This window comes from Bos grunniens, chromosome 12, assembly GCF_055505025.1.
Source record: "Bos grunniens cultivar Pamir isolate PY7600 chromosome 12, Bosgru_T2T1.0, whole genome shotgun sequence".
In the NCBI taxonomy this organism is placed as follows: domain Eukaryota; kingdom Metazoa; phylum Chordata; class Mammalia; order Artiodactyla; family Bovidae; genus Bos; species Bos grunniens.
The window spans coordinates 77,573,893-77,590,825 of NC_141176.1; the positions used below are offsets into that span (position 1 = coordinate 77,573,893).

At 38.6% G+C, this 16,933-nt stretch overlaps 1 protein-coding gene across 1 annotated transcript in view; it reads right to left on the minus strand.

Moving 5' to 3' along the window:
- LOC147361942 (ATP-binding cassette sub-family C member 4-like) overlaps window positions 1–16,933 on the minus strand; it is a 221,769-nt gene that overhangs the window by 100,537 nt on the left and 104,299 nt on the right. The window lies entirely within an intron of this gene.

Here is a 16,933-nt window from a genome sequence, read left to right on the forward strand (position 1 = left end):
TTTCTTTTCCCCGCTTTGGTCTGATTTAACTGTTTTTAAACATGGCAATGTCCTGTGGGGTTACTACTGGTTACCTAAAATGCACTCCAACCCCCACCTAACTACTATTTCCTAAAAATAACTTTATAATACTGTCCTTTCAGCTGATACATTTTGCTGTTGCCAGTATCTGCCTCCACCCTCCATCTTTATGTTTAGAGCTGAGGACTGAGGAGAACTTGCAACAAAGTAGGACCTAAAAAAAGACTCCACAGGTTCTCAGCAAAGCCATAGCAACTCTCATGTTTAAAGACATAGTTTTTCTGACATTGATGAGAAACTGTTTCAGCATCCTTCCAGATTCCACCAGAAGCCTGGGTCTATTCTCAGAACATATCATGGTATAATCTATTTAGTTCTTTAACTACTATCCATGTGTACTAGCCTTGAATTCACATCTAGATTATACACCTTTTGTTAATACGGACCACATTTCACACCAATCTATAACAAAATGCAAACTGCCAGGTGTTAGTGGTCAGATGGCATTTACTAACAATACACCATAAACCCAGTGGCTTTCCAGCCATTTTTGGTCTAAGATGGGAAGCCTTCTGTGCTTACACAAAAATAAAAAACAAATAAGTAAAATTACTATTTTAAAAGTGGCTCTTACTGAAGTGAGACTGTAAGACATGTAACCGACTTAGTGACCATCTTGGTACATGTCAATATGTGGAAAAGTTGGAAAGATTAATTCTGATCACTATGGAGTCTACCAATGCTCTAGTCTTCCCTAGATCTCCCAGGGGTCTGCTTAAAATGTAAATTCTCAAGAGCACGTGTGAAATCTGAGATTCTGGATTGCTAACAACTCTAGGGTGATGCTGATGTTGCTGGTCTAGGCACCACACTTTGAAAAGCAATGAAGAAACTGAACATTTCTGATAATGTTCCTTTGTCACCCATACCCACCCCTGGGAGCTAAATGATCTTTGTCTTAATTTACCTCTGTGTTTGTTTCCAACACATCTAGTATTTGACAGAGATGTTTTGCAGCTGTGCTTTGAGAGATAGCCAGTGGTCAGCTTCCCTGAACCAGCTCTGACTTGACCACAGGAATGAATGTTCGTGCACAGATGAAACTGAAACTGTCTGAAAGTTAAATTTGTTTCATTATCAGGTTAAGATTTCTACCCAAGGTGGGAATTTTTTCTGAAAGAGATCGGAATACCAGACCACCTGATGTGCCTCTTGAGAAATTTGTATGCAGGTCAGGAAGCAACAGTTAGAACTGGACAGGGAACAACAGACTGGTTCCAAACAGGAAAAGGAGTACGTAAAGGCTGTATATTGTCACCCTGCTTATTTAACTTATATGCAGAGTACATCATGAGAAACACTGGACTGGAAGAAGCACAAGCTGGAATCAAGATTGCCGGGAGAAATATCAATAACCTCAGATATGCAGATGACACCACCCTTATGGCAGAAAGTGAAGAGGAACTAAAAAGCCTCTTGATGAAAGTGAAATTGGAGAGTGAAAAAGTTGGCTTAAAGCTCAACATTCAAAAAATGAAGATCATGGCATCCGGTCCCATCACTTCATGGGAAATAGATGGGGAAACAGTGGAAACAGTGTCAGACTTCATTTTTTGGGGCCCCAAAATCACTGCAGATGGTGACTGCAGCCATGAAATTAAAAGACGCTTACTCCTTGGAAGAAAATTTATGACCAACCTAGATAGCATATTCAAAAGCAGAGACATTACTTTGCCAACAAAGGTTCGCCTAGTCAAGGCTATGGTTTTTCCTGTGGTCATGTATGGATGTGAGAGTTGGACTGTGAAGAAGGCTGAGCACCGAAGAATTGATGCTTTTGAACTGTGGTGTTGGAGAAGACTCTTGAGAGTCCCTTGGACTGCAAGGAGATCCAACCAGTCCATTGTGAAGGAGATCAGCCCTGGGATTTCTTTGGAAGGAATGATGCTAGAGCTGAAATTCCAGTACTTTGGCCACCTCATGCGAAGAGTTGACTCATTGGAAAAGACTTTGATGCTGGGAGGGATTGGGGGCAGGAGGAGGAGAAAGGGACAACAGAGGATGAGATGGCTGGATGGCATCACTGACTCGATGGACGTGAGTCTGGGTGAACTCCGGGAGTTGGTGATGGACAGGGAGGCCTGGTGTGCTTCAATTCATGGGGTCACACAGAGTCAGACACGACTGAGCAACTGAACTGAACTGAACTGAGGCACAATTCTTGCCATATGCAAAGGAGTGTGGAAGATTGCCCATGTTCCAGATAAACTGGCTGTTCCCAGAAATCTCTGCCCCTTTCTTAGACCCCAGTGACATACCTGCCTCTTATCCCTTAAAGTTCCTCTACTGCCCCCTCCCATTGGGGAGAAGGTGTGTTTAGAGCAAGAGTTCTCCCTTTATTCCTTAAACAATGAATAAAGTTTCTGTTCTACTATACACAACCAGGTTTCAAAAGTGGCATTTGTGACTCCAGGCAAAGAACCCATTCAGGAGTCACTGACCCAATGGGAATCAGCTATACTCTCTGTCTCAAGAACATTTAAATTGATCTTGTCTTATCTACATGTATAACTATTGCCCTTTTAAATTCCATTCTTTCCTTCCAGGAGCTAACAACCACTTGTCTTCTTTTTATTCACACAAATTAGAATATGGAGAAGGGGCCAACAGAGGATGAGATTATTGGATGGCATCACCAACTCAATGGACATGAGTTTGAGTAAACTTTGGGAGATGGTGAAGGATAGGGAAGGAATGATGCTAAAGCTGAAACTCCAGTACTTTGGCCACCTCATGCGAAGAGTTGACTCATTGGAAAAGACTTGATGCTGGGAGGGATTGGGGGCAGGAGGAGAAGGGGACGACAGAGGATGAGATGGCTGGATGGCATCACTGACTCGATGGATGTGAGTCTGGGTGAACTCCAGGAGTTGGTGATGGACAGGGAGGCCTGGCGTGCTACGATTCATGGGGTCGCAAAGAGTCGGACACGACTGAGCGACTGAACTGAACTGAATTGAACTGAAGGATAGGGAACCCTGGTGTCCTGCAGTTGATGGGGTTGCAAAGAGTCGGACATGACTTAGCAACTAACAATAACAACAATGGACATTGCTAGAACAGAGATTTTGTCTATTTTATTCACTCCTGTTACCCCAGTGCCTGGATGGATGCCTCACTGGAACACGTCAAATAGAAGGCACTTGAGTATTCTGAATGAATCAATAAAACAAGCTCTTCTGCTATAAATAAATCATTTGTCCTCAACTTCTAATTTCTATTGATATTTTGAACAATCTTTCTTTTTTAGCTGGGGGAAAAAAATCTCTTTTTTTTTCCCCCAACTTGGGGAAATTCGTTTCAAAGTAAAGTGTCTGGTTTATCATATTGTCATCAACAAAGCTCATTAATGATTCTCATGAAATAAAGATATAATCTGGGAAATAGGATAAAGTCTAACCATTTTTTCCCTTTGTGTTTGAGTTTCACATGCTCACAGGATACCATGTGCAGAAACCTTGCACCTGACTCTTCAAACCAGAGTCCCTAGTGGGAAATGGCTTTAAGATGGTGGTGGGGGGCATGTGTAATGACAAGAAATCTGTAAAGCACCCTTGCTTAGGGCTACTTTTAGGGAAGAGAACAAGTACTTTAGAGTGTAAGCTCTTACCTCTCCATTCTTTGACCAAAGAATAAAGATTTCTGCCGGGAGCCGGCATATTGCATATTGAGTGCATATTGCACATTGAGTGCAGCACTTTCCACAGCATCATCTTTCAGGATCTGTAATGGCTCACCTGGAATTCTATCACTGCCGGTAGCCAGTGTGAGGAGCTCCGCCCATGACAAAGGTCATGAGGAAGGAGGCTCGGCACACGCAAAGGCGGGATCGAGCCTCAGGAGTCCCCCTGGAAATTCTCGAGCATTTACCCCCAAAACCAGAGTCTGCCTACTTTCTGCTTTGTGCTTTCACCTACACCTCTGACTTTACGGGGGGCTGTCCCCCACTACCTCTCTCTGAAAAAAGAGTTAGCTTACAGCTCCAGTAAATAATTCCTGGGTGCGACAGTGTTTCAACCTACAAACTCCTTTGGAAGTCTTCTAGCCTGCCTGAATAGGTTTTTTCCGGCCACATGTGATTGTTCAGAGCCTCCCAACTGTGAGAGGCAGGAGATGTTCTAAATTGTCTAAACACAGATTCTTTTGAGTAGTTAAAAGATTGATTAGAAATTGTATTGGTGAAGGGATTTTCACTTATTGGGCCAATGTTTGCTGCTAAGTTTCCATATCCCTTACCTGCTGTGTCCCTGGCAGTGTATTGATTAATATAATTGGTGTAAGTAGTAGCTTTAATGTTTGTAACCTGGGACCCTTGAGTTAATTCTTTTTCTTGTTATAGCCCACCACACCTTTGCTCTGTAGGAATGCAACTTTATCTAATGCTTTTGGAGGGTGGCTCCTGACCAATCACCTTTAGAGAAAAATAAGTTTTCTGAAGAAAGGGTCTTAAAATGTTAACAGGCCTCCGGGCCAGAAGATGATGTAAATCACCTAAGCTTTTGCATATGATAAGTTTGCAGGAAGAAAGCCTGGCTTGCTGCCTGACTCTACCCCTTCCCCCATTATCCTCTATGCATAACTTAAGGTATAAAAACTACTTTGGAAAATAAAGTGCGGGCCTTGTTCACCGAAACTTGGTCTCACCATGTCGTTTCTTTCTCTTACCTTCTGGCTGAATTATTCAGCCTCTTTTCTCCACTGAATTTCCTCACTGAGCTATCCTTATTTCAGCCTCTTTTCTTCACTGAATTTTACTGAGCTATCCTCATTCTATTACTCTTTATATCCTTAATTAACATTTAATTAAGCAATTGTTTCCTGATCTTCGCCTACGCCATCTCTCCTTCGAATACCCTGGATCAGCCGGGGCTGGTCCCCGGCAGATTTCCTCTACTTCTGAACTGAATTCAGGCTTTTTCTTTTGGCACAAACAACACCAGGTCGGGGACTGATTCACCCAGGTTATAAAAACTCAAAATTCATATCAACACATCTACGATACACAGCTATTTTACTAGACACACTGGAAACCTCTATTAAATATCTACTAATAAAGATAAGCCAAGAACATCACAGGTAGGGCTGGTGTTAAGTTGATATGAACAGTGATGGCCAACCAGCCATTGACAGCCTGGGCCCTTCTGATTCGCTACTGCCTGCTCCACTGGATGCTGAATACTTTAAATAGTAAAAGAGTTAGAAAAGTTCCAGGAATTCTCTCTTAGCAAACCATAATTATAGCAAAACATTTAAAGTAACTCCATCTCAAAATTATATTACACAAATTACTGAAGGTTGAATGAACTGATTAACAAATGAACAAATAACTGAAAGAATGAATAGATGGTCTAAAAAAATGCATAATTGACTAGGAGAGTCCAAGGCTTGAGAGCCCCCTCATCCCTGGTCTTTCTCTGTCCTGTAAGAAGGCAAGTCACATTGCCTGTTCCTAAATATGGTAGGAGACTGACCTTGAAGGAGTAGGCACACCTCACACATGACCCCAGGAAACCCCTCTGCTACAGCCACCATAAATGCTTTGTCATGGTGTGTAATTGATATTTTACTTTTCCTAAGTATTGGGTAGGGGTGGGACTGGGAAACTAAACCAAATTAGTTCCTTTACCCGTGGATCACATGCATATGTCACACACGCTATCATATAGGAGTTTGGCTAACAGCTCACTCACTGTCAGGAATGGACAGTGGAGAAATTAACAGGCAGAAAAATCTCTAAGACAGTGTCTCTTAAACACTGCACATCTGATGAAAGCTATGGAGCATGTCTGCTAGAAAATGCTCATGGACTCAGCTTCATGATTTCTGAGGATTCTTAAACCTGAACTACAGGAAGTGGGGTGGCCTCAGAGAGATGTGGGCCAGGTAATAATTGCTGATTCTGAGGGAACAAGACACCACCTGTCACAGGCTCCTCCTGCCCAAGAATGCACAACTATCTCCAAGAAGGGCATTTTTCCTGGCCCAGTGCACCTCAACTATCTTTTAAGGCAAAATGCACAGTCTCCATCTCATATCTCTGGGAAAATTGTAACTGCCAACAGATGAAACCTCTGTCAAACAGCAGAACTCCGAGACATTAGACAGTGTACAGAAACTACTATCACAAAAATCCTCTGAAGTCCTTACAACCTATTTTGACTTTCTTTTTCACCAAATTATTTCTAAGTAAGTTCTGCAGGATGACAGAATCACTGGATTTCAGAGCATCAGGCCTCTCAGATACGACTGAGGTCAAATGTCAAGACTCACTCCCTGCCTGCCTAAAACAGCTACCAGCGGCCAGGTGTTAATGAAGTAAGTGCTCTCTGTCCCCACTCAGGACTCTTGACCAAGAGCTATGCATTTCTTCCTCTCCCTCAATGCCACTATATAACCCAGCCAACAATTTATTGCATTTAAATGATTCATTTATTAATGCTAATTGGGCAGTATTTATAGGAGAGTTGTATTTGTTCTGTTGTATTCATTATGCCTTCAACAGCTTTAAAAATATAATCTACAGTTGATAAGAACTAACCAAGAATCCTATTTTTGTTCCAGGCTGTTTTAACCATATTTTACCAATGGAGAAGTGCTGAAGTATCAGAATGCCCATCTAATAGAACTGTAGAAGAACTACCTGAAATTAACTGGAGTGAACAAGCACAAAATGTCTCTAAAAATATTTTGTAAATAACACTTGAAGGCTTGACAATCTAAAATTACTTTAGGTCAACTTCAACTTTCACTTGTGAAATTTGCCATTTTTCATGCTATTTGAAAAAGGTGAATACATACAAGCTCTCCATTTTGACCAGTAAAGAATTTTCTAAAATATAGGAAGTTACCACTACTCCTAAGAAGCACATCCACATCCCTGGAATAATTACAATGTTCCATTTAAACAGAACTAACTTTATAAAATTTCCCATGGTCTTTCCTTCATTACATAATAGACTTCTGTAATAAACTTCAGCCATATCATATTCAAAAACAAGTAAACCAGATGTTCAGTGCTTATACACAAAATTAGGCTCTCCTTGTGAAACCAAATTAAAACGAGCTCAGAAATGAAGTTAAGCCCTGATGAAAACAAAAGTAAGCAAATAACAAACATTCTGCAGATTTTGTTTTGTGGCTTGTTAGTCTTACTCATTTATCTATTTTTCTCTTGCATCTGAGAAAACACATATCCTTCCCCATTCCCAACCTTTTTATCAAGTTATCATATTCATTAAGATTTTGTAGGAAAAAAAGAGATTTTTAAAAATCTCTAAAATTTCATCAGGTCCCTTAGTCCAATAAACAATTTAAGTCAACTATTTGCCAGGCATTGCCTTAGGTGCTTTACATACATTAATTCTCACACACACAAAAACATTGGGATTATTATTGTACTTTCATCCCTATTGTACCAGAGTTGAGGCAGAGAGAGGTTAAATTGCTTGACAAAGGTCTATCTGTCAGCATCTGGGCTGGGACTCACATTCAGGAGAGCTGACATCAACGTCTATTTTCCTGACCACAGGGCACCACAGATCCCAAATTACAAGTGGTTCAAAACCACTATTGAAAAATAAAAGAAAACCATTCAATTTACTCTGGGTAAAGTCAATGATCACTTTTTTGTTGTTGGGCAATTTTCAAACTTTAAATTACACATCTCTTTAATGGAATCTAATAATATGGACCTTATACTGGTGTGATGATCTAACACAGAAGAGGTCTCCAAACACACACACACACACACACACACACACACACACACATACACACAGATATCCCACATCAATGCTGCTTAAGATAACTGTGCTTCAATCAAGATCTTGATTGTGCCAGTGAAGTGACTGGCACAGTTATTCAGAAGCTCTGTTTCAGCAGAATTAAGACATCACAACATCTCCACCTATATCCCAACTCCCTGTCCATTAATAGTTTAAAACTGTCTACTGATGACAAAGTTCTCTCTCTTCTCTTATATCAAACAAAAAATGGACATAAAAACTAAGGGGAGAGAAAATAAAGCTATATATTTTTTAAATACGCAGTGTTTATCCAAAATATATAAGGTATTCATTGTTTTATCTAAATTTTCAAACCTTAATCTCATCTTAAAAAATTTAGTAACTTGGATATATCAGGAACCAAGAGATGAAACAGGAAGATTAGCTCAATTAGGCACGAAACTCCTATAATGTCTCCTTTATGAAAGGAGATGTGAGTGGTTAGAAGATTTGGCACCAAGTGAAATTAAACTCTCTTCATTAAAGTTTTAGAATTCCCTAATGTAGGAGTGAAATCTACTAACTTGGTCTAAAGACTTAACAATTTCTTAATAAACAAGAGCTCATCTGATTGCATTTTATCTGATAAATCACTGACTAAATGTATTACACAGTTGCTATCTTTTATTTCCTTATGTCTGTCAATAAACATCTATTTAATTTGAATCAAGGAAGAACAATTTTCTAATAACACAAATTTTTCATCATCTTTAAATCAGTGTCTATTTTCCTTCCATTGATAGAACTATGCCAAGACTAACATTTAAAAGTTTATACCAATAATAAATATTTCTGCCTACAGTATCACCCTTTGGTGGAATTAATTAAGCCATATTTGATAATCTTTTCATTTTTATGTCAAATAAAAAGGAGAATATAAGGAAGATTTATGCTATTATAAGGCATAATTTTAAAATGTTATTGACAGTATCATTTTATTCTCTAAAAATAAAGAATAATAAATTTATAGTTCTTCCAAAAGAAGAACATTTTATGAGCCCAGGCAGTTTGACACCAACAAGAGAAAAAAAAGAACATTCTAAAAATAATGACTATATATAAGAAAGAAATTAAACTTCTTTCTTTTAAATTTTTTTTTATTGAAGGATAATTGCCTTATATAATTTTGTGGTTTTCTGTCACACATCAACAAGAATCAGCCAGAGGTACAACCATGTCCCCTCCCTCCCAAACCTCCCTCCCATCTCCCTCCCCTTCCCACCCTTCAGCCTGTCACAGAGCCTCTGTTTGAGTTTCCAGAGTCATACAACAAATTTCCACTGGCTATCTATTTTATGTATGGTACTGTAAATTTCCATGTTACTCTCTCCATACATCTCCCCTTCACCCTCTTCCCCTCCCCCCATGTCCATAGGTCTGTTCTCTATGTCTCTTTCTCCTTAATTTCTTTCTAAATATTTAAAGGTAATGAAAAAAATTAATCCATGATTCTGAGAACTTCTCAAAGCTAAATCTATGAAATTATTTATTGTGAGAAAACACATATAAGGACAAATCCAGATGCACTCTGGTATCTGTTCAAACATCTTTGTGTAGAAGAGAAAGAAACTGATATCTTGTTTTTCTTACAACACCCTCCAAAAAATCTCTATGCATTTTCATTACATGCTTCAATCAGAGTGAAGGATAAGATCAGTCACTGAATCTAAAGAACACTTCTAGAAACATCCACTTGAAGCTCAAAGAGAAATCACTAACTAATTATTGACTTAGCCCAAAATTAGGGACTTGGGCTGAAAATCACACAAGGCTGATACTCTGGTTTCTGTTGTTGTTGTTGTTCAGTTGCCAAGTCCTGTCTGACTCTTTGTGATCCCATGGACGGCAGGACGCCAGCCTTCCCTGTCCCTTATTATCTCTTGGAATTTTCCCAAGTTCATGTCCATTGAATCGGTGATGCCATCCAACCATCTCATCCTCTGTTGCCCTCTTCTTCTGCTGATGTAGTAACAACATGCCACTCTGTAGCACTACTTTCTCCCAACAGTAGACCCAGAGCAGGATTTTCCAATCATGGGGAGCATGGCTAACAAGTTTAAAATAGATTTTACAGGTGTTCAAGAGGTTGAACTAGTTCCCCATATGATACAATCTATTAAAATGCAAATGAAAAAAAGAAATGAAGCGAAAATATTTCCAGAACAGAGAACTTGATTTCATGATAGCTTTCCTCATAATTACAGTATTTTTATAAATTTCCACTCAAAGTGTACTTTGAAGCTTGTCATCTTTTTTCTAGATACTAGAGTTTTCCCCAATAAGGGAGAAATTTCTAACAGATTAATCCTGGTTACCAAGAATGAAAAGAACACTCAACAGATCATAATTGATTTCATTACTTACAGAGAAAAAGTCATTGCTTATGTTTCACCTACTGTCAAAACATTTATAAAACACTTCAAAAAAGCCTGAAGAGAAGTATATGTAGATATTTGTAAAGAGCACCATTAGAAGTGCTGGCTTCCCTCTTCTTTCCCTAACAAATATTTAGAAATAAGCTCCAGCAACTAGACAGTCCCTGATGTGTCAGAACATTTTAGAAATTGGGATGAATTTGCTGTAAGCTTAGAGATTTAGAGATGATGATCTTAAATAATCACGTACTTTATTTCCTAAATTCCTCCTACTCCCACTGATGTGATTTCATTTTGAAAACAATTCATGTCAAAGTTCCAGGAAAACAGTTTTTGTAAATTTTCTGAAACCAAGGGCAACCTTTACATAACTGAAAAAGATCTACATCATAGGGCTATGCTTGTCAATGTGCATGTGGTATGTATACATGAATTGAGATCTCCAATTGACAGCTATATTAAAATGTGAATCTGTATCTTTTCTATATGGAATCACAGAATATTGACACCATTTGTTTTAAACAAACAGTCCACTGCCAGCAATTATTTATGTTTGTAAATGCCTGGAAAGACAGGGACTGCCAGAGTTTCAGTCAAGATAGCAGAGTAGGATGCGCACTCATCTCTTCCTGCAAGAGCACAAAAATCACAACTAGCTGTTGAACAGCCATTGACAAAAGGATGCTGGAACCCACCAAAAAAAAAAAAAAAAAATATATATATATATATATATATATATATACCCCTACATCCAAAGACAAAGAAGCTTCAGCAGGACAGCAGGAGGGGAGTAATCACAAATCAAATCCCATATCAGTGGGGTGGGTGACCCACAAACTGGAGAATGATAATACCAAAGAAGTTTTCCCACTGTGTGAAAGTTCTTTCTGAACCCCACATCAGGTTTTCCAGCCTGGGAATCCAACAAAGGGACTGGGATTTCCCAGGGGATCTGACCTTGAAGACCAACTGGACTTGATTATAAAACTTTCACAAGACTGGGGGAACCAGAGACTCCAGTCTTAGAGAACACAAGCTAACCCTTGTGCATACCAAGACCCAGAGGAAAGGAGCAGTGAGCCCACAGGAGAGTGAACCAAAACTACCTGATAGTGTTGGAGGGTCTCCTAAGGAGATGTGGGCTCACCACAGGGAAGGGGACACTAGCAGCAGCAGTATGGGAAGGTCTCCCTTAGCATAAGCTCTCTTTGAGGCACCATTAACCCTACCAAAGACTCAAGGACTGGGTCGCCTCAGACCAAACTAACAGGGAGGGAACACAACTCCACCCATCAGCAGATAATTGGATTAAAGCTTTACTGAGTAAGGCCCTGCCCACCAAAGCAAGACACAATTTTTCCTACCACCAATCCTTTCCATCAGGAAGCATACACAAGCTTCTTAGTCTATCCATCAGAGGGGCAGACAGAAGAAGCAAAAAGAACCACAGTCCCACAGTGGCTAAAACAAAAACCACATTACAGAAAGTCAATCAGGATGAAAAAGCAGAAAGTTATGTCCCAGATGAAGGGACAAGATAAAACCCCAGAAAAACAAGTAAATGAAGCGGAGATAGGCAACCTTCCAGAAAAAGAATTCAGAATAATGATACTGAAGACAATTCAGGATCTCAGGAAAAGAATGAAGGCAAAGGTTGAGAAGATGCAAGAAATGTTTACCAAAGGCCAAGAAGAACTAAAGAACAAACAAGCAGAGAGGAATAATATACTAGAAGGAATCAAAAGCAGAATAACTGAGGACGAAGAACAGATAATTGACCTGGAGGACAGAATGGTGGAAATCACTGTCACAGAACAGAATATAGAAAATAGAATGAAAGAAATGAAGACAGCCTAAGAGGATATTAAATGTTGTCTGGAACAACATTAAACATACAAACATTTGCCTTCTCGGGGTCCCAGAAGGAGAAGAGAGAGAGAGAGAAAGGACCTGAAAATAATATTTGAAGAGATAATAGCTGAAGACTCCTCTAACATGGAAAATGTAATAGTCAATTAAATCCAGGAAGCACAGAGAGTCACACATGGGATAAACCCAAAGAGGAACAAACCAAGACACAGAGTAAACAAACAAACAAAAATTAAAGACAAAAATAAAATATTAAAAGCAACAAGGCAAAAATGACAAATTACATAGAAGTGAACTCCCATCAGTCTATCAGCTGATTTCTCAACAGAAACTCTACAAGGGAATGGTATGATATATTTAAAGCGATGAAAGTGAAGAAACTAAAACCAAGAATACTCCACCCAGCAAGACTCTTGTTTAAGACTTGATGGAGAAATCAAAAGCTATCCAGACAAGCAAAAGTTCAGAGAATTCAGCACCACTAAACCAGCTTCACAATAAATGTTAAAGGAACTTCTGCAGCCAGGAAATTCAAGAGAAGGAAAAGACTTTCACAAAATAAATCCAAGCAATTAAGAAAATGGTAATAGGATCATACATATCAGTAATTACCTTAAATATAAATGGATTAAATGCAGCAATCAAAAGACAAAGACTGGCTGAGCAGGTGAGAACACATGCATGAATGCATTTCCACTTTACCACATCACTCTGTTTGATCCCCCCAAATTGTATGTGATTATTTTATATTGTTAAGTTAATCATGTTCCCTTTATGACTTGCAATTTTAATTATCTTTATTTTTTGTCTGACTATAGATTTATTTGATAAACATCTTTTATTATTGTGATTATGTAACCATTACTCACTTAATACCATTGCATCATGATTCATCAACAAAAAAATAATAGAAATCTGTTATCATGAAAACTACTATTTAATAGAAAAACCTGTAATAACCTTTTAAAATCCAAATGCATATCAGAATTATCTTGGAATTTTTTGAAATATATAAATACCCAGGTATTGCTTTTTTTTCCCCCAGAACTCCAGATGTTTCTAATAAGCAGCTATACTTAAAAACAACTGGACTATATGGTGATCTTTTACTTTTACCTAGCTTGTTTCACTTTTCTACTTCATATTCAGTAAGATCATGGCATCTGGTCCCATCACTTTATGGGAAATAGATGGGGAAACAGAGGAAACAGTGTCAGACTTTATTTTTTCGGGCTCCAAAATCACTGCAGATGGTGACTGCAGCCATGAAATTAAAAGATGCTTACTCCTTGGAAGGAAAGTTATAACCAACCTTTAATTTGCTTTAGCATATTAAAAAGCAGAGACATTACTTTGCCAACAAAGGTCCATCTAGTTAAGGCTATGGTTTTTCCAGTAGTCAGGTATGGATGTGAGAGTTGGACTGTGAAGAAACCTGAGTGCCGAAGAATTGATGCTTTTGAACTGTGGTGTTGGAGAAGACTCTTGAGAGTCCCTTGGACTGCAAGGAGATCCAACCAGTCCATCCTAAAGGAGATCAGTCCTGGGTGTTCATTGGAAGGACTGATGTTGAAGCTGAAACTCCAATACTTTGGCTACCTCATGATAAGAGCTGACTCATTGGAAAAGACCCTGATGCTAGGAAGGATTGGGGGCAGGAGAAGGGGATGACAGAGGATGAGATGGCTGGATGGCATCACCAACTTGATGGACATGAGTTTGAATAAACTCCTGGAGTTGGTGATGGACAGGGAGGCCTGGCGTGCTGTGGTTCATGGGGTCACAAAGAGTCGGACACAACTGAGCAACTGAACTGAACTGAACTCCATTTCATTTACTTTGTTTTCCATTTCTCCATCTTTTCTTTTTATGTTCTTTCTCAACCCCTTTCATTTACTTTGTTTTCCATTTCTCCATCTTTTCTTTTTATGTTCTTTCTCAACCCCTTATCAAGCACAGTAGAAAAGCTTACGTGTGTGTATATATATATATAAACAATATGTATAATATATGTATTTTAGAAAACTTACAAATTTTTGCCTAACTAAAAAATTTATGACTTTTTGATTCCACTTGTTTGAGTTAGTATGAATAGAATGCTAGATTTCTAATTTAAAAAATGCAACAAGTAACAGAGATTTACTGTAGGGCACAGGCAACTATAGTTAATATCCTGCAATAACCTATAATGGAAAATAATTTCAAAAATAATATATATGTATATGTATAACTGAATCACCTTGCTGTGCACCTGAAACATTGTAAGTCAACAATGTTTCAGCAAATATATATATATATTAAGAAAAAATTAAAAAATAAACACTTCAAAAAATGAAAGAGTTCCAACAGTCTAACACCACAGTATTTGACAATGACATCACACTTGCATGGGTGTCAGGTATTGGGAAATGATCTTACATAATTTTTCCTAATCACTTGCTTTCAGATGGTCTTTTGCAAATTTTTTTCAGCCCAGCAAATTGATATCACTACTTCCTTGTTTCCAAGTTTAACAATGAAATCTTTCTCCCTCTCATTTAGACACATTAACTTTATTTGGGAAAAAATAGTTTTCTAAAGATCTACTTAACAATGGGCCAATCACAATAACCTTCGCATATGATGACTTTAATTGGGGGTACTTTTTTTTTTTTTTTTGCATGCAGCAGAACTAAGGATTTATTTGAAATACCTTATATTATAAACTGAAATAAACTTGGAAAACTACAAAAAAAAAATCAATAAGAAATACAGGGATGGTTTGTCCCAATGCTGGGGACCACAGCTTACAACCAGTAGATGATCAGTAAATGCTTGATGAGTGAAAAGGCCCCCTCTTCTCACCTGTTAGAACCTGAGGCCAAGAGAAGTGGCTGGCACAGCTCTTCCAAAGCTCTGTTCCAGCAGAAGCAAGACATCAAACATCTCCACTTACATTCCAACTCCCTTCACAATAATAGTTTTAAAATGTCTACTTATGTTTAAAAATGGCTGAATTCCTCATCATTACTTCTTAATGACCTTTAGTTTGTAAGACAAAACTATTAGGTACCAAATATTTAACCCATAGAAGCACCACCACGATTTGCCTTCAATGCTCATCTAAACCCCAGGGAAATGTATTAGGTGTCTGACAGTTTCATCTCTTTGATTGACAGACACAGAACTTGGAAGCTTGGATAGTCTAATTCTATGAACCACAGCTTCCAAAGTATGAATATATGTCCTTTTCTCTTCTTGTGATCACAAACCAGAAATAAAGTCCACCATAAATAATCTACTGTAAATTTTTACTTTTGACAATAAACTATAGGAAAGAGTTCAACTGAATATACCACTGAAGGAGAAAATAATTGATAGCCCTGAAGCCTTTTGGGCAAAGCAGACCTATCTTTGCAGTATAATATTTATTTGGGCTTCTATTTTCTTGAAGGAATGAGCTCCTGCTAAGAGATAGAGCAAAGGAAGGCAAGACAAGCACCAGTGTGCCAACTGTTCTAAGATTAGTGACTTTGAAGATTTAAACTTGGTCCCAAATCCTTGAATAATAAATAAATCAGCATCTGGAGAAGCCCTTGGGTCTTGAACATGAAGAACCTGGTTAACTGTGGTCAAGAGCACCCAGAGGCTGAAATAACAGAAATCCAGTCCCAATTAATGCTCCCAACTTGATAACTATAGTTTTTACATTAACTGACAAAGTGGAGCAACTTCACAGCCATAATAGTATGGATTCCTCCAAATACTTCCTCACTCCAGCTTCATAATAAGATGAGATCTTTATGGTCCCCTGTAGTTAACCATTCTGTGCTTGCCTCACTGCCTGGACCAAACAATATGTATTGAATACATCTGCACAAGATGCTTCCCTGAATAGTTTGCCTTAATCCTCACAAGATTGTGAAACAGGAAGGGCATGTGCAATTATTCCCATTTCACAAGAGAAGAAGTTCCAAGATAGCATTTCCTTATCATCAGTAAGGTTCACTAGGCACGGACCATGAGCTAAGTGTTATGAATATATTAATCAGCTTAATTCTAACACAGTCAAAAAATGTATCAATAGCATCCCCATTTAGAGATGAGAAAACTGATACAGAGAAATTAAGTAACCAGCACATAAGAATTATATCAATATAACTACAACCTGCTATTACCATTTGTAACTAGCACCAGGACTGAACCCAGGCAGCTGACTTCAGGCAGAGTCACACTTTTAAACCAAGACAGACCACATCCTGCCTTGAGATTTGCCTGCCCAATAGGATCCCTCTGCTTTGGCCTTGGTCACATGGTGAGTTGATGGCCAGGCCAAGACTACTCCTGTCCTCCCTCCAGTCCACATACCTGCCTCAACAAGCCGTGTCAATCATCGCCTACAAAACAAAGCTACCCTGGGCCTCAGAACAAGTCCTACCAACTAAACAGAGTGGAATGTACACTGATGAATTAACTCTTCAGAGAAACCCAGGTCAGGAGGCTCCTTCAGAAGCAAGAGAAGTCAAAGGCCTCAAAGTGGAAGAAACAACCACTGGGAAACCTCCAGAGACACTCATACCAAGAAACTTACTACTGAGAATCCTTGTGCTATGTACCACAAAGGGTCTTATACGTTACCAAGTGTCCACTGTAAAACTATAAAGTTAGTTTCTTTGAAGAAGATGCTTACATTTTATCAATTTTGTATTTAAATGATTTTATTACTATTTTTATATAAACCTCAGTACATGGGCATACGTCAGAGCTCTGTGATCCCAGAAATGGATGGGAAAAGAAAGAAACACAGTCTGTCTCTTGCAGATTCATTGTAAGAAGGTCCTACCT